The sequence below is a fragment of the Muntiacus reevesi genome, chromosome 12 (genome assembly GCF_963930625.1).
Source record: "Muntiacus reevesi chromosome 12, mMunRee1.1, whole genome shotgun sequence".
NCBI classification, from domain to species: Eukaryota; Metazoa; Chordata; class Mammalia; order Artiodactyla; family Cervidae; genus Muntiacus; species Muntiacus reevesi.
In genome coordinates, this window is record NC_089260.1 from 70,987,600 (window position 1) to 71,008,399 (window position 20,800).

The 20,800-nt window shown below is 47.1% G+C and overlaps 1 long non-coding RNA gene across 7 annotated transcripts in view; it reads left to right on the plus strand.

The window, feature by feature from the left end:
* Window positions 1-19,908, plus strand: part of LOC136144834 (uncharacterized) — a 33,042-nt gene extending 13,134 nt beyond the window's left edge. For 3 of the 7 annotated variants that reach the window (XR_010658642.1, XR_010658646.1, XR_010658639.1), the window contains 2 exons: window positions 9,097-9,467; window positions 9,918-12,226. This is a non-coding gene — a long non-coding RNA (uncharacterized lncRNA). Of the gene's footprint in view, window positions 1-7,079; window positions 7,450-9,096; window positions 9,468-9,917; window positions 12,227-19,161 lie in introns of those variants that run through there. The other 4 variants (XR_010658640.1, XR_010658641.1, XR_010658644.1 and 1 more) reach the window with 4 other exon arrangements.
* Window positions 19,909-20,800: the final 892 nt, after the last annotated feature.

A 20,800-nucleotide genomic window follows, 5' to 3' on the forward strand; every position in this document is an offset into this window, starting at 1 on the left:
AGCCCAAGTTTAAGGGTCCAGTTTTACAGGTGGAATCCTGGTGCAGAGAGGGACGGGGCCCCACTCCCAACCGGAAGGGGCTGCCCCCGACGATGGGTTTAATGCCTTTTCTCCACCTTCTAGCACTGAGCATTAACGCACTGGCCCTTGGCCCTAAACCCAGCCTTTTGTTCTCTGCCCTGGGATGCTGGGACTGGGACCCTGAAAGCACATTTCTATCCCCTCCTGCCCCTTCCTGGGCACTCTGGATTAAGTTCTTCAGCAGCAGGGCCAGAGGGCATTGGTGAAGATAGAGGAAGACTGTATCCTTCACCACCTCGAAGCTGTCACGACAGCTGACCCCAGGAGTCACATGAGTTCAGGTGATAGTTTCCACACCCCAGGGGCAGCCTCAGCGTACTCTCAACAAAGAAAGGCCCCCACCAGTCAGCTGCAGCGCTTTCCTTAGACGCTCGTGTTCCAGCCCCATGGGGCTCCTCCTCGCCCTCGGAGAAGCTTCAAAGGGTTAGTAACCCTGGCCTCCGCTTGCATGTCCCGGCTCTGGGCGGGCTGCTTCTGCAGTTGTGACTCTGTGATGTCTCAGTGTCTCCCACCCCCACCCCCTTTTTTTTCCTTTTCAGTTCTCTCATACTTGGCTGATGATTATACCAGCATCTCTCTGTTAAAGTGACTGGTAGAAGGTCTGTCTTCTGATGAGACCCTGAGACGTACTACTTCTACTTATTTCATTTTTTATTGGGGTAGAGTTGCTTCTGCCTGGAAAATTCCATGGGCAGAGGAGCCTGGCGGGCTGCAGTCTGTGGGGCTGCAGAGAGTCAGATGAGGCTGTGCGACTGAGCATGTTCGGAGTTGCTTGACAATCTTGTGTTAGTTTCTGCTGCGCGTGCTCAGTCATGTCAGACTCTTTGCGACCCCAGGGACTGTAGCCCACCAGGCTCCTCTGTTCATGGGACTGGGGATCATCCAGACAAGAATACTGGAGTGGGTTGGCCATGCCTTCCTCCAGAGGATCTTCCTGACCCAGGGATCGAACCTGCCTCCCTTGTGTCTCCTGCGTTGGCAGGCAGATTATTTACCACTGAGCCACCTGGGAAGCCCTAGTTTCTACTGTACTACTTCTTAATCTCAAGTATAGTTTAAAAAGCCCTTTTGCATCCTTTTCTCCCCTGGTCCTCATTCCCTTCTCATGAAGCAGGACTTGATCATGTTCCCAGGGAAACTAAGGCCAGTCATTTCAGTCCCCTCAGGTAGTAAGTGGTGGGGCCAGAACTTGACTACATGTCCTTCTGCAGCCTGGCTGCTTGACCTAGTTACAAAGGAAAAATCCAGGATTCCCACCTTGACTTGTGAAGCTGAGGTTATTATGTGCCTTGTTACAAGCATTATAAAACCTATACATTAGGGAATACACTCCTTGGAAATAAAAAGGCAAGAACTAGAATTTGTTAGTAAGTGCCCATGATAAATTCCAAACGGAAGAAGACATCTTAAAAAAATAGGATTATTCTGTGAGGCTTACAGTTCTGCAAGGACTTTACTGTGAAAATGATGTACCTTCCTGTTTAGTTCTTGTTCCTCTCTACATGACATTGTAATGGTTGTATGTTTTACATCAAGTTATTTTAGTGGTGCGCTTTTCTATACGTCTTGTATTTAGAGGAGTTTTGGAGTGCATAAAGAAAATGTGGGTTTATCCGTAATATTGTACCAGGGAGCAGAGATATTCCCTAGTTGGATATTCTGTTGGAGTGACTGTAATCTTCACGTTGACTGGCCATTTTAAAAAGTTAGAATAGGGACTTGGCTTGTGGTACAGTGGATAGGAATCCGCCTGCCAATTCAGGGGACATGGGCTCCACCTCTGGTCCGGGAAGACCCCATGCTGTGGGGAACTAAAGGCTGTGTAGCACAGCTACTGCGCCTGTGTGTGCTACTGAAGCCCGTGTACCGAGGGCCTGTGCTCCACACCAAGAGAACCACCACAAAGAGAAGCCCGCAACGAGAGTAGCCCCCGCTCACTGCAACTAGAGAAAGCCCGTGGGCAGCAGCGAAGAGCCAGCACCGCCAAAAATAAATTAATTAATTTTCAAAAAGTTAAAATAATGTGGCAAACTCACAGGGTATTTACAAGATCCCCAGCACTGTTCTAAGTACCTCATGTATATTTACTTACATAATTTCCATACACATGACAACCCCAAGATAGCACTATTATCTTTTCAACTGATGTCATTAAGCTCAAGGAGGTTAACTAACTTGTCCAGGGTCACACAGCTGACAGATATGAGAGCTAGGTCTTGACCCCATGAAACCTGGCTCCAGAATTCTCGCTCTTATTCATTACATTGATCCTACTTCCAAGTTCACTCTTTTTTTTTTGCATGTGCAATTGCCAGTATAGGAACGTTACACAATCTCTAAAACAATGAGAGAAAGCGAGGCTGATCCAAGTTTGTAGAGAGTGCAATTGCAGTGTTTCAATGTTACATTGACAGAGTGCTGCCAGCATGGACCAACCCCGCAGGTACTGGGCAGGGTGAAGCACAGAGTGTGTGCCTCATCCTGGTTGTCTGAGTCATGTGGGATCTTAGTGTCCCGACCAGTGATCAAACCCATGCCCCTTGCATTGGAAGCATGGAGACATAACCACTGGACCACCAGGGAAGTCCCAGGAGTTAGTGTTCAATGGGAACAGAGTTTCAGTTCTGGAAGATGAAAAATGTTCTAGAGATGGAGGGTGATGATGGTTGCATAGCAATGGGGATGTACTTGGTAGCATTAAGTCGTATGTTTAAAATGGTAAATTTTATGTCATGTGTCTTTCCCCACAATTTAAGATTATGTCTCACCTCCTTGCAGTGCAAACCCTCCTGTCAAGGGTGAACAAAGCATTGTTTACCTTATGCTCATGGGTTCTGATGGGAGACTAGCTGGGTTCAGATCCGGACTCTAGCTGTGTGATGCAGTGGTTAGCTCTCAGCAATGCTACTTAAGCTCCCTGAGCTGTAGCTGCCACATTTGCAAAAACCAGGATAATAATAGGACCCAGCTTCTAGCATTGTTGGGGGGACTGAGGGATGGGACACGTGGAAGGTGCTGAGCGCTGGTGCCTGGCAAGGAGGAAGCACCCGGTAAATGTCAGCTGTTGTTGGTACCTGATAAAAGATAGCACCTACCCCTGTGATCCTAAAAAAAACACCCAATACATACTCATCATTATGCGGAACATAAAGAACATAATTAAGAATCTTGGCAACTGAAACACAGCATATGGTTTCATACCTACTGTGTGATCATAAGAACAAACAACTTGTTCTTTTCCCTTTGGGTTAGTATTCAAAATTAAGGGAAAATTGCCCACAATCAAGTCTGGGCCTGATGAAAATGGGTCACAGTACAAAGCCTTCCACAGTCAGATGATTCATTTAGTGTGGAAGCGGCCAAGCCCCAGTGCTGGGGCCTCTTTGCGGCTCCGTCCAGCTTACAAGCCCTGTTCCCCTCTGAAGCCCCGAGCCCCTCTTGAAGGCCTTGGGATATAACATCTGACATTGGGGGCCAATTCACCCTCTAGTTTGTCACCGTGCTGTTGACGCAAAGAAGGCCTTTCTGAGTCCCCAGAGGATTAAATTCATGTTGTCGTGAGCACTTTCAGGACATAGATGTTCCCTAAACGCTAGGAGATATGTTTACAATTTGAGTATTCAACTGTAAATCCCACCCACAATGGATCACAAAATGTGGTCAAGTAAGCATGAAGACACCCAGGCCACCTAAGACCTGAGTGCGTGTGCGCTCAGTTGCTAAGTTTTGTCTGACTCTTTGTGATCCCACAGACCGTTGCCCACTAGGCCTCTCTGTCCTTGGGATTTTCCAGGCAAGAATACTAGAGTGGGTTGCCATTTCCTCCTGCAGGGGATCTTCCCAACTTAGGGACCAAACCTACATTTCCTGCATCTCCTGGATTGACAGGCAGATTCTTCATCACTGAGCGACTTGGGAAGCCCAAGACCTGTTTGTTGTCCAGTTGCTAAGTCGTGTCTGACTCTTTGTGACCTCATGGACTACAGTACACCTGGCTTCCCTGTCCTTCACTGTTTCCTGGAGTTTGCTCAAACTCACGTCCACTGAGTCAGTGATGCCATCCAACCATCTCATCCACTGTAACCCCCTTCTCTTCCTGCCCTCAATCTTTCTCAGCATCGGAATCTTTTCCAATGAGTCAGCTCTTCGAATCGGGTGGCTAAAGTATTGGAACTTCAGCTTCAGCGTCAGTACTTCCAATGAAAATTCAGGACTAATTTCCTTTAGAATTGACTGGTTTGATCGCCTTGCAGTCCAAAGGACTCTCAAGAGTCTTCTTTAACACCACAATACAAAAGCATCAATTCTTCTGCACTCAGCCTTCTCTGTGGTCCAACTCTCACATCTGTACATGAGTACTGGAAAAAATAAAAGATTTGACTACACAGATATTTGTTGGCAAAGCAGTATCTCTGCTTTTTAATACACTGTCTATGTTTGTCACAGCTTTTCTTCCAAGGAACAAGTGTCTTTTAATTTCATAGCAGCAGTTGCTGTCTGCAGTGAGTTTGCAGACCCCACTACTGTCCGCTAAAGGAAAAGTGTGTCCATCAGAAGGTTGCCTCGGCTACTGGTTGTGGTGGTATTTACTCAGCCTTGGAGGAGTGGAAAACAGAGTTACAGAGCCAGACATTGTCAGGACCAGGGAAGGAGTCATACCTGGGTCTATTGGTTAACCCATGTCCACGGTGGAGGTGGGCATGCTAGACTGTGTAAGTCTGACACCACTGTGGTTCCACTTTCATGCTCACTAAACCTGCTTCATAGACCTATCTGCAGGGAAATAATGTATTGGTTATATGAACTCCTCAAGTATTCTTTTTTTAAAAAATTAATTTTATCAGAGTTTATTAATAGTTGTTTTATAATGCTGTGCTAGTTTCTATTGTACAACAAAGTGGATCAGCTTTACGTACAAATGTACCCCCTCTTTTTTGGGTTTCTTTCCCATTTAGGTCACCACAAGGCCCTGAGTAGAATTCCCTGAGCTAAGCAGTAGGTTCTCATCAGTTGTCTATTTTATACGCAGTCGTCTGTGTATGTCTGTCCCAACCTCCCAACTCCTTCCACCCTCACGTCTCCCCAGCTGGTGTCCATACATTTGTCCTCTGTCTGGGTCTCTATTTCTGTTTTGCAAATGAGATCATCTGTACCATTTTTCTAGACCATTATTATTTTTCTAGGTTGTTGTTAATGCACATGCATGCGTTAATATACGAAATTTATTTTTCTCTTCCTGACTTACTTCCCTCTATATGATGCTCTCTAGATTCATCCACATCTCTACAAATTACCCAATTTCATCCCATTTTGTGACTGAGTAATATTCCTCTCTATGTACATACCACATCTTCTTTATCCATTCCTCTGTTGATGGACATTTTGGTTGCTTCTATTGGACTCAAGTATTCCTGTTCTCATGTGTGGTAGGTAGCATAAGGCTCTCCCCCCAAGATATTTATGTTCCAATTCTTAGACGCTGTGACTATGTTATGTTACATGGCAAATGCAAACTGAGGTTGCAAATGGTGTTAAACTGGTCTTAGAAGAGGGAGATTATCCTGGATCGTCTGGGTGGGCTGAATGAGATCACAAGAGTCCTTAAAGAGGGAGGTGGCAGCAATGTGAGGTAAGAGTGATGAGAGGTGAGAAGGATTCAGCCAGTGCTGCTGGCTTTGCGGATGGAGGCAGAGGGCGGCACGCCAACGAGTGCAGCTGCCTCTGGGAGCTGGAAAAGGCGAGGAAGCAAAGTCTCTCCTGGAACTTCCGTGGGAACGCAGCCCACCGACAGACAGCTTGATTTTAGCCCAGTGAGTTGGGGGCCAGACTTCTGGCCTACTGAACTGTAGGATAATAAATTTCTGTTGTTTTAAGCCATGCAGTGTGTGGTGATTTGTTACAGCAGCAAGAGGAACCTAATACACCATGGCAGTGATTTCTCGACGTAAATGAATAAATTGGCGTTTTGATTTATGCTTCCGTCTCAGCGTATGTGGTTTAAACTCTCCACGGACTGACAAAAATCAGATTTCTGACTCTGCAAAGCTAAGCAGAGCCGGCCCCTGGAAGGCTTCTCCACTAACAGACTGGAAGATTAATTTTCATTTATTGAGAAGGTCTATGTGTTGAGTGCGTTCAGTATATTTCCTAGAAATCTCTCTACAGCTCTGTGAGTTAGTATGCCTATGCCCATTTAATGGGCTTCTCTGGTGGCCCAACCGTAAAAAAATTGGCCCTGCAACGCAGGAAACCAGGCAGGAGCTGCTGGTTCGATCCCTGGGTCGGGAAGATCCCCTGGAGAAGGAAATGGCAACCCACTCCAGTATTCTTGCCTGGGAAATTCCATGGACAGAGGAGCCTGGTAGGCTACAGTCCACAGGGTTGCAAAGAGTCGGACATGACTGTGCAACTAAACAACGACATGACCATTTCATAGATGAGATCACTGTGGCTCACGCAGGGCCAAACAACCTCAAACGGTCTGGATTTACACCCTGAGTGTCTCGAACGTACATGCCTCGCTGCAGTGCTGGCCCGACAGCTCCGTCTTTCAGAGAGCAGTCCTCCGGGTCATGCCTTCTGAGTAAAGCACCCCGGCAGAAGCAGGACAGCATGAAGTGCCCGTCTTCATGTTCAGCTGGGGCTTTTATGTTCCGTCCGGAGAAGAGGGTGGAGTGCATCCCACATTTTGTATTATTTTTTACAAATAATGCTGCCTGCGTACTTCCGGACATTCTGTGTTAACTGTTTCACATACTGCATACGGTCCATCACACTGTGTGTTCTGTTATTCTCGATGACTGTTGTTATTATTTAAAACTACTTATCTGGCTGCATCGGGTCTCAGCTGCAGCACTGGGGATCTTCATTGCTTCGTGTGGTTTCCCTAGTTGTGTTGCGAGCGCTCAATAGTCACAGCAAGTGGACTTAGCTGCCCTGAGGCATGTGGGATCTTAGCTCCTCAACCAGGGATCAGACCAGCAACCTCTGCATTGCAGGTGGATTCTTTCCCGCTGAGCCACCAGGTCTGGAATCCATCCCCAAGCACTAGGCTCCAGCACTCACCCTTCCGGCTGTAACCTAGCCTCAGCATTCCCCACGGCACTCAGTCTGGACCCTGGCTGCCCCGAAGACCTTCCTGAATGAAGCTGAGGTCGTGCACGAGGTAGAGAAGCGTGAACACCTCTCCTCGTCTTCCTGGGGTTTTGCTGGGTGAAGGCAGAAGCGCTCGGCAGGCTTTCATCCTCAGTTCCCAGTTGCGGGTATTCACATCTGGAAGGCGTCCATCACTTGTGTTCTCAAGTCCTTGCAGAGGTGGCTCACAGTGGCCTGGCAGCTTTGCTCTGAATTTTCCATCCAGATAAGCAAGTAAGTGGAGAAGCCCCTGATTCCAGCCAAACTGCAAATTGCTCATCTCTTTCCCAAAGGAAAGAGAGAAAATGTGTCCCAAGCTGCAGCCTGAGGGAGTCAAGAGCAGGGGCTTTGGGACCAGCATCTTCCTTGAGTTCATATTTTCATTTTTCTGTCGGGCTTGAAGAGACCTGGGTCTTATTTCTTTACTTATTTTTAAAAAATCTTTCTATTGTGTATAATTGGCAAGCATCCACTTTAAAAAAAAATTATTTTATTTATCTTTTTATTTCTGGCCTCATTGTGCGGCGTGGCATGTGAGATCTTAAATTCTCAACCAGGAGTCGAACCCATGTCCCCTACATTGGATGCGAAGAGACTTGACCACTGGACCGCCAGGGAAGCCTCCTGGGTTTGATTATTATGCGTCTCAGCAGAGCTTTCATCCTCAGCACCTTCCCCACTCATGGTGTGTGTGCGTTAGTCGCTCAGTCGTGTCCGACTCTCTGCGACCCCATGGACCGTAGCCCGCCAGGCTCCTCTGTCCATGGGATTCTCCAGGCCAGAATCCTGGAGTGTGTAGCCATTCCCTTCTCCAGGGGATCTTCCTGACCCAGGGATAGAACCTGGGTCTCCCACATTGCAGGCAGATTCTTTACCATCTGAGCCATCAGGGAAGCCACCTCCCCACTCATGGTAGGTCCAGCAAATTCAGCTCAACCCCAGAAGCCCTGGCTGTGTGTCCACTGTGTCTCAGCCCTGAGTAGGGTGGCGGGAACACAGAGACAACCAGCAGTGTCTTCTCCAGGAAGGACAAACTCTGGCCGGTGACCAGCCGAGGAGGAGCCAGCACAAACAGAAGTGTTTGCTCTCTTCGAGTGGCTGAGCAGGAAAGACATGCTGGAGAACTCACAACAGAGGGTGGGAGCCTGGGTCAGATGTCTCCATGTTACCCCCGTCCTTGCTGTTCTCCCAGCTGCATGGACAGGAATCCAGATGCAGACGCAGAGGCCAGAACACGGAGAGGTGGCGGGGTCCCCAGGACCTGGCTTCCAACCCAGTCCTCACCCCTTCCTCCGCCTGTGACCTCGGGCGCTCTCCGCAGCGTCTCAGAGCCTCAGCTTTCATCTGGCTGTGAGCCCAGGGAGACCCCGAGGCTGGAAGGGTCAGGGCAGACAGCCCTGTGGGGGCCAGCTCAGGTGCTGCCTCTCTGCTTGCCATCTGCTCGGCTCAAGACGAACTGGGCTCGGTCACCCCAGGAGAAATGCCTGCGTGGATCCCAGAGGAGTGGGTTTAGCGACCCGAACTGTTCATCATTAGCCTCCCCAGGGGGACATGTGCCCTGCCCGCTTGGCTGGCATGGAGCTGATGGATGAGAGGGGAGTGCAGACCGCCCCGGGGGTCTCCCTGCAGGACGGAGCCCGGCCTGGGGACAGTCACCCACGCAGCCGTGGTTTCACAGCCCTCCAAACTGCGACCTAGGTCTCCACCGCCAGTACCCCCTCTGGAGGAGCGGTTTGGGAAACTCATTTTTGGGGACGCCAAGTTGCTCTCTGGTCCCGGGTTTGGTGATGGTGGGCAGGGAGTCTACCTGGAGGGGGGACAGCTATTGATTCCAGTGGCTTTCAGTTCCTTCCTTGTTTCTCTCGTTTTATTTTGTTGCAGCAGCAGCTTTCTTTTCGCTGCCTCTGAGAAGACCCTTGGGAGAGGCTGGCTTGGGGTCTCTGCAGCAAGTGCGCGTCTGGCTCCAGGCTGCTGTGATGGATAGAGGCAATTTCCCCACGAAATCGGCTGCAGAACTGGCAGTTGCATGGGACATCCATTACATCCCTGCCGGAGAGAGAAGCTTTTCCAGAGCGCCTCAGGATGGAGTGATGCCGCTCACACGGGGGGTGGGGAAGCAGAAATAACCTAAAGGGAAAGGCGTCTATTTTCATTTTTTTGCAAAGCTGCGTCTCCTACATGTGGGTCCAGCCCACTCTTGTGAAGCGGCTCCTTTTGGAAAACAAGGGGACTTGCGAACAGCTTTGTTAAAGGTAAGGATGCAAAGAGAAACAGAAGCTCGTGTCAAGCAGAACCCAGTGCCTATACGTGCATAGGCAGGCCCCCTGGATGAAGGAGCCCTTAGTTTTCATCGGAGACCAGAGAGACACCACTGATCAACAGACCGGACACCGGTGCTTTAAAAGCGTTAGGTACTTTAGGTTCATCAAAACCTGGGATGTAGATATTATGATTATCATCCCCATCTTTGGGCTTCCCTGCTGGCTCAGATGGTAAAGAATCTGCCTGCAATGCAGGAGACCTGGGTGCGATCCCTGGGTTGGGAAGATCCCCTGGAGAAGGGAATGGCTACCCACTCCAGTATTCTTGCCTGGAGAATTCCATGGACAGAGGAGCCTGACAGGCTAGTCCGTGGGGTTGCAAAGAATCGGACACGACTGAGTTACTGACTCTTCCATACTTCTTTCATCTCCATTTTACAGATAAGAAAACTGAGGCACAGGGCAATGAGGTGACTTGTCCAAGGTCATCTCTCGGTAAGAAGAGGAGCCAGATTCAAAACCACGCTCTCTGGAACTCACGTTCATGTTCCTAACGCTCTTTGCTTCTGTCTCTTGCTCATCTTGGGAGGCCAGACAATTCCTAGAGCTGAAAGTGGCACGTTTGCTGGCTCTTAAATCCCAGATCCCTGTTTGGTGAACTTGTACTTTTCTCCTGACTCCTTTTTAAAAAAATTTTTTAATTGAAGTGTAATTGATTTACAGTTATACAATCAATATATAATTTATTGATTTATAATATATAATTTATAATATATAATTGACTTGCAATATATAATTTGCATTTTATAATATACAATAATTATAATTTATAATATATAATAATTACATATTATAATATATAATAATTTATATATAATTTACATTTTTATATAATTAAAATGATTTACAATATAATTGATTTGCAATATATAATTGGTTTACAATTATGCAATCAATCCCTGGGTTGGGAAGATCCCCTGGAGAAGGGAAAGGCTACCCACTCCAGTATTCTGGCCTGGAGAATCCCACGGGGTCACACAGAGTCGGACACAGCCGAGTGGCTTTCACTCACTTCATACACCTACAGCCATATGTATTCTTTTTCAGGTTCTTTCCCCTTACAGTTTATTACATAATATTGAGTTGAGCTCCCTGTGCTCTATGGTAGGTCCTTGTTGGTTATCTATTTTATACATAATAGTGTGTATATGTTAATGCCAGCCTCCTAATTTATTCCTAAATTTCCCCTTCGGTAACCATAAGTTTGTGTCTATAGACTCACTTCTTCCTCTGTGTGAGCTCACCTTATCGCTGCTGAAGGGCAGGGTCTGGGGTGAGTAAGCAGAGCGTCTGGTCCAGGGCTAGCTGTGGGCTTCATCGCAGAAGCATCGGCTTGGCACCTGGGAGCTTGCTCTGAGCCGGACTCTGTGCTGGGCACTGGGGATGTACCTGGCCTTTGCGTGCACTTGCTCAGTCACTTCCGTTGTGTCCGATCCTCTGCGACCTTATGGACTGTAGCCTGCTAGGCTCTTCTGTCCGTGGGGATTCTCCAGGCAAGAATACTGGAATGCATTGCCATTTCTTCCTCCAGGGGATCTTCCTGACCCAGGGATGAAACCTGCATCTCTTATGCCTCCTGCACTGGCATGCCAGTTCTTTACCACTGGGAAGCACCTGGCCTTTAGGATCCCGCCATTTACCTGGGGACTCAGACAATAAGTCATCTCATAGAAACATGGGTGAGCGCTCTACAGAGCTCTACAACTGTCTCATGGGCGATGGGTTTTGAGTTGGATAACCAGGTGCGGCCTCTCCAAGAAGTGACATTGAAACTGAAATTGAGTGTTTGCAGAGTCTTAGTTCCCGGACCAGAGATTGAGCCTGGGCCCTCAGCAGTGCAGGCTTGGAGTCCTACCCACTGGACCACCAGGAAATTCCCCCAAACTGAGCCAGCCACGGGGTGATCAGAAGGAAGGGCATTCCCACAGCCTTTATGAAGGGGCTCACCTGTGAGTGGCCGCAGCCATCCTCATGTTAACTAATCGACCCAATTCCCTCTTTTAGTGAAGTGAAAGTCGCTCAGTCGTGTCCGACTCTGCGATCCCATGGACTATACAGTCCATGGAATTCTCCAGGCCAGAATACTGGAGTGGGTAGCCTTTCTCTTCTCCAGGGGGTCTTTCCAACCCAGGGATTGAACCCAGGTCTCCCACATTGCAGGAGGATTCTTTACCAGCTGAGCCACCAGGGAAGTCTAAGAATGCTAGAGTGGGCAGCCTATCACTTCTCCAGGGGATCTTCCCGAACCAGGAATCAAACTGGTTGTCTCCTGCATTGCAGGTGGATTCCTTCCCTCTGAGCTACCAGGGAAGCCCAGTTCCCTCTTTGATCCCCTGCAAATGCCAAAACCATCCTGGTTTAATCAAGAGACCTATGTTTATTCAACATAATTAGCTCAAGATAGATAATCCAGGGGACCTAATGCCTTCTCTTCTCTGTGTAGCCACTTGATTTTCTATGTTATGTTTTTGCTTTCTGTGTGTGTCTAATTTTATTTTCCATGATTGACCTGGATTTTAGGTTTTAATAGCCTAAATATCAAATTTTGTTAGTTCAGCTGTATAGTTAAGATGCGCTTACTCTGTTGCTCTTAATTAACGGATACCATTCAACAACAACAACAACAGCAAGAAGGAAGGCCTTTCCAGGGAAAGGAACCTGCACGTGGGCCAGGGCCCCACCGTGGGGGCAGGACGAGTGTGTGTGGACCAGGGGTGGAGTAGGGGGAGGGGTGGGGTGGGGAGACGGGGTGCAGGGCCTCGCAGGTCGCAGCGAGGAGCTGGGATTTCATTTAAGTGCATGAGGAAGCCACGGAGGCTGTGAACACTGCAGGGACTGGGTCAGATGAGATGCTGGCACTTCGTGGACACTGGCCCCTCTGCTAAGGTGCCTGTGGAAGACTCCCAGGCCAGTAGTGTGGCCTGACGGTTGGAGCTCGGGTCACACAATGAGAATGGCTATTCCATTCATCCTCCTGTTCTTCATTTGATCATGGCCCAGCACTTTGCTTGGCACCGAGGATAGAGAGTGGCCTGGGGTACATCCTGGCCTCCAGCAGCTCCTGCTACAGGACACAAGGAAGCTGTCAGCCCAGGGCTGGGTAGCAGAGGTTAAAAGCCAGCTTCTGTGACAGGTACAGGACAGAGGTCTTTCACAAGAGCCACCCAAGACAAACTAGAAACAGTAGTTCTCTGACTGTTCAGTTCAGTTCAGTCGCTCAGTCGTGTCCAACTCTTTGCAACCCCATGGACTGCTGCAGGCCAGGCCTCCCTGTCCTTCACCAACTCACAGAGTTTACTCAGCCTCATGTCCATTGAGTTGGTGATGCCATCCAACCATCTCATCCTCTGTCGTCCCCTTCTCCTCCTGCCTTCAACCTTTCCCAACATCAGGGTATTTTTCAACGAGTCAGCTCTTCGCATCAGGTGGCTAAAGTATTGGAGTCTTAGCTTCAGCAACAATCCTTCCAATGAATCTTTAGGACTGATTTCCTTTAGGATGGACTGGTTGGATCTCCTTGTAGTCCAAGGGACTCTCAAGAGTCTTCTCCAACACCACAGTTCAAAAGCATCAATTCTTCAGCGCTCAGCTTTCTTCACAGTCCAACTCTCACATCCATACATGACTACTGGAAAAGCCATAGCTTTAACTAGATGGACCTTTGTTGGCAAAGTAATGTCTCTGTTTTTTAATATGCTGTCTAGGCTGGTCATAACTTTTCTTCTGGGGAGCAAATGTCTTTTAATTTCATGGCTGCAGTCACCATCTGCAGTGATTTTGGAGCCCCCCAAAATAAAGTAGTCACTGTTTCCACTGTTTCCTCATCTATTTGCCATTAAATGATGGGACCAGATGCCGTGATATTAGTTTTTTGAATGTTGAGTTTTAAGCCAAATTTTTCACTATCCTCTTTCATTTTGATCAAGAGGCTCTTTAGTTCTTCTTTGCTTTCAGCCATAAGGGTGGTGTCATCTGCATATCTGAGGTTATTGATATTTCTCCCAGCAATCTTGATTCCAGCTAGTTCTTCATCCTGACCAGCATTTCGCATGATGTACTCTGCATATAAGTTAAATGAGCAGGGTGACATTATACAGCCTTGACATACTCCTTTCCTGATTTTGAACCAGTCTGTTGTTCCATGTCCAGTTCTAACTGTTGCTTCTTGACCTGTACACAGATTTCTCAGGAGACAGGTAAGGTGGTCTGGTACTCCCATCTCTTTAAGATTTTTCCACAGTTCATTGTGATCCACACAGTCAAAGGCTTTGGCATAGTCAGCAAAGCAGAAGTGGATGTTTTTCTGGAACTCTCTTGCTTTTTCGATGATCCAACAGATGTTGGCAATTTGATCTCTGGTCTCTCTGCTTTTTCTAAATCCAGCTTGAACATCTGGAAGTTCACGTTTCATGTACTGTTGAAGTCTGGCTTGGAGAATTTTGAGCATTACTTTGCTAGCATGTGAGATGAATGCAATTGTGAGGTAGTTTGAACATTCTTTGGCATTGCCTTTCTTTGGGATTGGAATGAAAACCAACCTTTTCCGGTCCTGTGGCCACTGCTGAGTTTTCCAGACTTGTTGGCATATTGAGTGCAGCATTTTCACGGCATCATCCTTTAGGATTTGAAATAGCTCAACTGGAATTTTATCACCCCCACTAGCTTTGTTCATAGTGATGCTTCCTAAGGCCCACTTGACTTCGCATTCCAGGATGTCTGGCTCTAGATGAGTGATCACACCATTGTGGTTATCTGGGTCACGAAAATCTTCTGTTGTATCGTGCTTCTGTGTCTTCTTGCCACCTCTTCTTAATATCTTTTGCTTCTGAAAAAAAAAAAATCTTTTGCTTCTGTTAGGTCCACACCATTTCTGTCCTTTACTGAGCCCATCTTTTCGTGGAATGTTCCCTTGGTATCTCTAATTTTCTTGAAGAGATCTCTAGTCTTTCCCATTCTTTTGTTTTCCTCTATTTCTTTGCATTGATCACTGAGGAAGGCTTCCTTATCTCTTCTTGCTATTCTTTGGAACTCTGCCTTCAGATGGGGATATCTTTCCTTTTCTCCTTTGCCTTTCACTTTTCTTTTCACAGCTATTTGTAAGGCCTCCTCAGACAGCCATTTTGCTTTTTTGCATTTCTTTTTCTTGGGGATGGTCTTGCTCCCTGTCTCCTGTACGATGTCACGAACCTCTGTCCATAGTTCTTCAGGCACTCTATCAGATCTGATCCCTTGAATCTCTGTTAAAAAACCTTAATTAAAATAACAGGAATCCTTACATTCCAATGGAATCAATACTAACAGAACCATGATGTTTGTCTGATGTTGGGGACTCAGACAGAAGGTGGTCCTTGGAGATGAGGAGGAGAAAGGGTTGGAGGGAGGGGAATCTCAGCAGAAAGAAGGAGGTGCTTGGCCCAGGTGTTGTGGATCCTCTTGGCTTCCCTGGTGGCTCAGTGGTAAAAGAATCTCCCTGCAATGTAGGAGACACAGGAGATGCAGGTTTGATCCCTGGGTGGGAATATCCCCTGCAGAAAGAAATGGCTACCCATTCAAGTATCTTGCCTGGAGAATCCCATGGACAGAGGAGTCTGGTGGGCTACATACAGTCCATGGGGTCATGCAGAGTTAGACACACACTAGGGCAGGCACACACTAGGGAGAACGTTGAGGTCAAATTTGGAAAAAATTCCTGTTATCCCTTCCTACAAATGTTGCAGTCTCACACTTCAGCAAACACCTTCTTATGGGGAGGGGCGTTAGCAATGCTCAGAACAAGCCAAGTTTCCCAGCAGCTATAAACTTAGGAAGACCTTGCTGACAACTGGACCTGGTAAAGAAAAACCGAAACCTACTTTCTTCCCTAAATCCCAATGAGTGTTATAGCGCCCTCTGGTGGTGCAAGGGGAAATGACAATCCCGCTAGTCTCAGAAGAAAACGTCCGATCGTTCTCTACTCTGCTTAGTGATAAATGTATTTGTCGTGCTTCAGACTCATGCACCCACCATTTGCAGACCCGGCCAGCGTCGTCTCTTTCATGATGTTCTCCTATATTTCCATTGGCAATAATTTCTACCTCAGTTCAATTCAGTTGCTCAGTCGTGTCCAACTCTCCGTGACCCTATGGACTGCAGCACGCCAGCCTTCCCTGTCCTTCACCAACTCCCGGAGCTTACTTAAACTCATGATCATCGAGTTGGTGATGCCATCCAACCATCTCATCCTCTGTCGTCCCCTTCTCCTCCTGCCCTCAATCTTTCCCAGCATCAGGATATTTTCCAATGAGTCAGTTCTTCACATCAGGTGGCCAGAGTATTGGAGCTTCAGCTTCAACATCAGTCCTTCCAATGAATATTCAGGACTGATCTCCTTTAGGGTGGACTGGTTGGATCTCCCTGTAGCCCCAGGGACAGTCAAGAGTCTTCTCCAACACCACAGCTCAAAAGCATCAATTCTTTGGCGCTAAGCTTTTTTTATGGTCCACTGGACCACACATGACCACTGGAAAAACTATAGCTTTGACTAGACGGACCTTTGTTGGCAAAGGAACGTCTCTGCTTTTTCCTACTCCATCCTTATTACTCATCCATGCAATTTTTACTTACCGGTTGAGAAACTATACGATGGGCTTTTCAACTTGCCCTGCATTTGAGGTACCTGGGAGCCTTTCTCTGTCTTGCCTGGCAGAACAGAAGCTTCTGGAAGGTAGAGAATCAAATTGAGTCTCTCTGTGTTTGAGAGAGGGGAAGAACATGAATTAGAACCAAACCAAAGGTGGCCACTTGTACCTTCAAGAGGGGTGTGTGTGACACTATTTACACAAAAGGGTACAGACACTTCTTTTTTTTTCTGTGTTTAATTTAAATTTTTCCATTGCTGTATAGTTCCCCGTCCTGCTCCAGTGGTTTCCACTGTGACTTAGGGTTGTGGTTGTCAAGCCTATTGTGGAGCTGGAGAAGAAAGAGGAGAACAAGCAAGTTAAGATGCTACATGGCTTATTTTTTTTATAAAAGAACCAGATTAAGCCTTTCTTCCCCCTTAAACAAATGCTCCCCAGACTGTTGCGTTTATGGAGGAGTGGATTTTTGGAGGTGCTTCCTCCTCCCTCCACCGTCTCCACCGACACCATCCTCCCAAGCCATTTCAGGAACAGTCAATTTAAGCTATTTGCATTGTGCTGGTGCAATCACTGCTTTCTGCTTTCCTCACATATTCAAATGTCCTGCAAGAAACCCCCAGGCCTTCTGCTAGAAGGTTTCTTCGTATGGAATACAAGGCAAAAAGGGTCTAGGGTTCTGTCTGGGGCAGGAGGATTTAAAACAGGGGCAAGAAGAAAATAAAAGCTACTCTTCTCCCATTTTTCTGTTTTGCTTCTTCTCTCAAGTTCTTGGGAGAGATTGTCCCGATGTGGGGCTCAAAATAATTTCATTTACATTTCAAAAAACTCAGAATAAGGCAGATATCTGAGATGTCCCTAAAGAACATTTTCTGAGCATATAGTGTGTCCCGGGTTGGGTATCCAGGGATGGATAAAACAGAGTCTGCTCTTGAATTATCTCAGAATTCAGGGGAGACATAAAGATGTATGATTAAGGGAGATGATGCAGGTGCTGTGAAAGAGAGGGGCTTCCCTGGTGGCTCAGATGGTAAAGGATCTGCCTTCAATGCAGGAAGCTGGGGCTCGATCCCTGGGTTAGCAAGATTCCCTGGAGAAGGGAATGTCAACCCACTCCAGGATTCTTGCCTGCAGAATCCCTGGACAGAGGAGCCTGGCAGCCTACAGCCCACGGGGTCGCAGAGTTGGACACGACTGAGCAGTGAATACTTCACGTTTCATGTCTATTCCACTGGGGGTTAGGTCCACGGGGTGGGGGTCTTTGCCCATTGTGTTTCCTGATCCATCTCCAGACTTCAGAGTCGTGCCAGGTGCATGGCGCAAGCATACTTAGTCATGTCTGACTCTTTGCAACCTCATGGACTGTAGCCCACCAGGCTCCTCTGTCTATGGAATTTTTCAGGCAAGAATACTGCAGAGGGTTGCCATTTCCTATGCCAGGGGAACTTCCCAATCCAGGGATTGAACCTGCATCTCTTGTGTCTCCTATACTGACAGGCAGATTCTTGACCACTACACCACCTGGTAAACTAGATGCATGGTAGCTCTTAGTAAATACTTTTTGGATGAATGAATGGATCACAGATGGGGTGAGGAAGTGGGCTGGGAAGTTATCCACCCACCGCAGTGTAGCCCTGTCCCCACCAGACTGTCCCTTGACAGCAAAATCATGTTCCATCACCATCTATTTCCCAAATGCCAGAAGATTCTCATAGGTGTAATGGATGCCAGGTCTTCCCAGGTGGCATAGTGGTAAAGAACCCCCCTGCAGTGCAGGTGAAGCAAGAGACGCGGGTTCAATCCCTGGTCCTGGAAGATCCCCTGGAGAAGGACATGGCAACCCACAGCAGTATTCTTGCCTGGGAAATCCGATGGGCAGAGGAGCCTGGCGGGCTACAGCCTGTGGGGTTGCAAAGAGTCAGACACGACTTAGTGAGTAAACAACAACAAAAATGGATGCCAGTTCAAGGGCATATTCTTTGAAGAAGAAGCTTGTGGCTGATTCTTGGAGCAGAAACCGAAGGAAAGGAAGTCAGACTCCGACTCGGTGGATGTTGGTGGAGCTGGTGGAGGTGCTCTCTTTGGTCCCTCCTTATCACCTCCCGTCCACACTTCTTGGTATAGGACCCTTGACCCCAGCTCCATCCTTGTACACATTGTTGGGATATTAGAGTCAACTCAGTAATTCATATGAAAATGATTAATTAAGCACTGTGATGTGTCATGGAGCTAAGGCTTAGGCCTCAAGGACGCACAGGGCAGGTGTTCCCAGTTCTCACGGATTCACAGCCTGGTGCAGAGGCAAGTGGACATGGCCTCAGGACACAGTGTAGTCTTTGTGTGTTGCTAGTGGTCAGAGAAGGCTTCCTGGAGGAAGCATCACCTCATCTGGCTCCTAAGGAATGAGCGGAAGTTGAGAGAGGAGGCGGAGAGTGCGCGGATGAGCATTCTAGCAGAGGGAACAGAAGATGCAAAGTGCTGAGGGCAGGAGAGAAAGAAAAGATACACAACTCTCACCTCCTGCTCAAGATCCTTCAGTGACGCCCCGTGTCATCAAAACCTGGTTCAAAAGTTTAAGCGTGTTTCCCGGGCAGTTCACCCTAGAGAGGGAAAAGACAGGAACCCAACTATGAGGAGCCAGTCATGTCTTTGTCATTTATCGGCCTGGAAGTTCTGCACCGCCCCCACCCCCACCTTGTGGCAGAGCTCCTCTGAGCTTGTGTGCTAGGTCGTTTCAGCCGTGTCCGACTCTTTGCGATGCTCTGGACCGTAGCCCCTCCGGCTCCTCTGTCCGTGGGTTTCTCCAGGCAAGAATACTGAAGTGAGTTGTTATGTCCTCCTCCAGGGGATCCTCCCGACGCAGGGATTGAACCCGTGTCTCTTACGTCTCCTGCATTGGCAGGTGGGTTCTTTATCACTCATACCATCTGGGAAGCCCAGAGGTCCCCCAGAAGCCCTCTATACCCACCGCCTTCCTGACGTCATCTTCTGTATTTCCTCGTCTTCTACAGAGACTGACATGGTGAGGGTTCACACCCACCCCTCCCAAACAATGCTTTCAGGGACAGTGGGGTCCAGGTGCAAACAGACAGGACCGGAAGAGGTGCGACACTTTTCCTGATGAGGACAACCACTGGAGCAGTCTGGCTCCTCACTCCCAGTTTCCTGCAGAATTTGTAGGGCGTTGGTCCTACCTTAGCACGGGTGCCACCGTCATGATTGTTATTATTATTATTATTGCTGCTATCATTTGGCAGCAGTTTGCTACACCAGTACTACCAAGATGCCATCTTTGGAGAAGCAACAACTAAATTTCTTCTAGTTTTATTTAAAGATTCATTTGTTTGTTTACTTGAGGTATCACTGATTTACAGTACTAGTTTCAAGTGTACAACTTAGTGATTTGATTTGATACAGATTATATTCAATTTAAAGTTACTATGAAACACTGGCTCTATACCCTGGGCCATGCATTGTGTCTTTTGAATTTTTATTTAGTTGTTTGAACATCTTAATCCCTTTCTCCTATCTTGCCCCTCCTCCAGCCCTCTCCCCACCAGTAACCCCTAATTTGTTCTCTGTATCTGTGAGTCTATTTCTGTTTTGTTTTATATACATATAAATTATATTATATATCATAATCATAATTATGTTTATATTATAAAAATAATATAATTTCTATGTATATATTTATATGTTTATATATGTTTTTATATACATATAAATTATATGTATACAATTATATATAATTGCATATGTGTATATTGTATATATGTATATATATATAATTGTATATATGTATATACATATACATATATGTATAATTGTATATATGTATATATATATATATATGTATATAACTGTATATATGCTCAGCTGTGTCTGACTCTTTGCAAACCCATGGACTGTAGCCCGCCGGGCTCCTCTGTCCGTGGAATTCTCCAGACCAGAACACTGGAGTGGGTTGCCATTCCCTTCTCCAGGGGATCTTCCCAACCCAGGGATTGAACCCAGGTCTCCTGCATTGCAGACAGAGGCTTAACCATCTGAGCCACCAGGGAAGCCCAATAATTATATATATGTATATACAAATATAAAAATATATATATATATATATTATATATATATATATATATATATATATATATACATATACATGCATAGATATAGGTATTTCCCTGGTAACTCAGTTGGTAAAGAATCCTTCTGCAATGCAGGAGATCCTGGTTCAATTCCTAGGAAGGGGAGATGCAGAAGATGCCAAGTGCTGAAGGTAAGAAAGAAAAGATATTCAACTCTCCTTTCTTGGTTTAAAATCCTTCAGTGGCTCCCCTATGTCTTCAAAATCTGGTTCAAAAGTTTGAGTGTGTTCCCCGGGGCAGTTCACTTTGGAGAGGAAGAACGACTGGAACCCAACTATGAATGTCCAGTCATTTCCTCGGCATTTACCAGCCAGGAAGGTCTCCGCCTCCCCCGTCCCCACTTTGTGACAGGTCTTTGAGCTTGTGTGCTGAGTCGCTTCAGTCCTGTCCGACTCTTTGCGATGCTCTGGACCTGAGTTGGGAAGATCCCCTGGAGAAGGGATAGGCTACCCACTCCAGCATTCTTGGGCTTTCTTGGTGGCTCAGCTGGTAAAGAATCTGCCTGCAA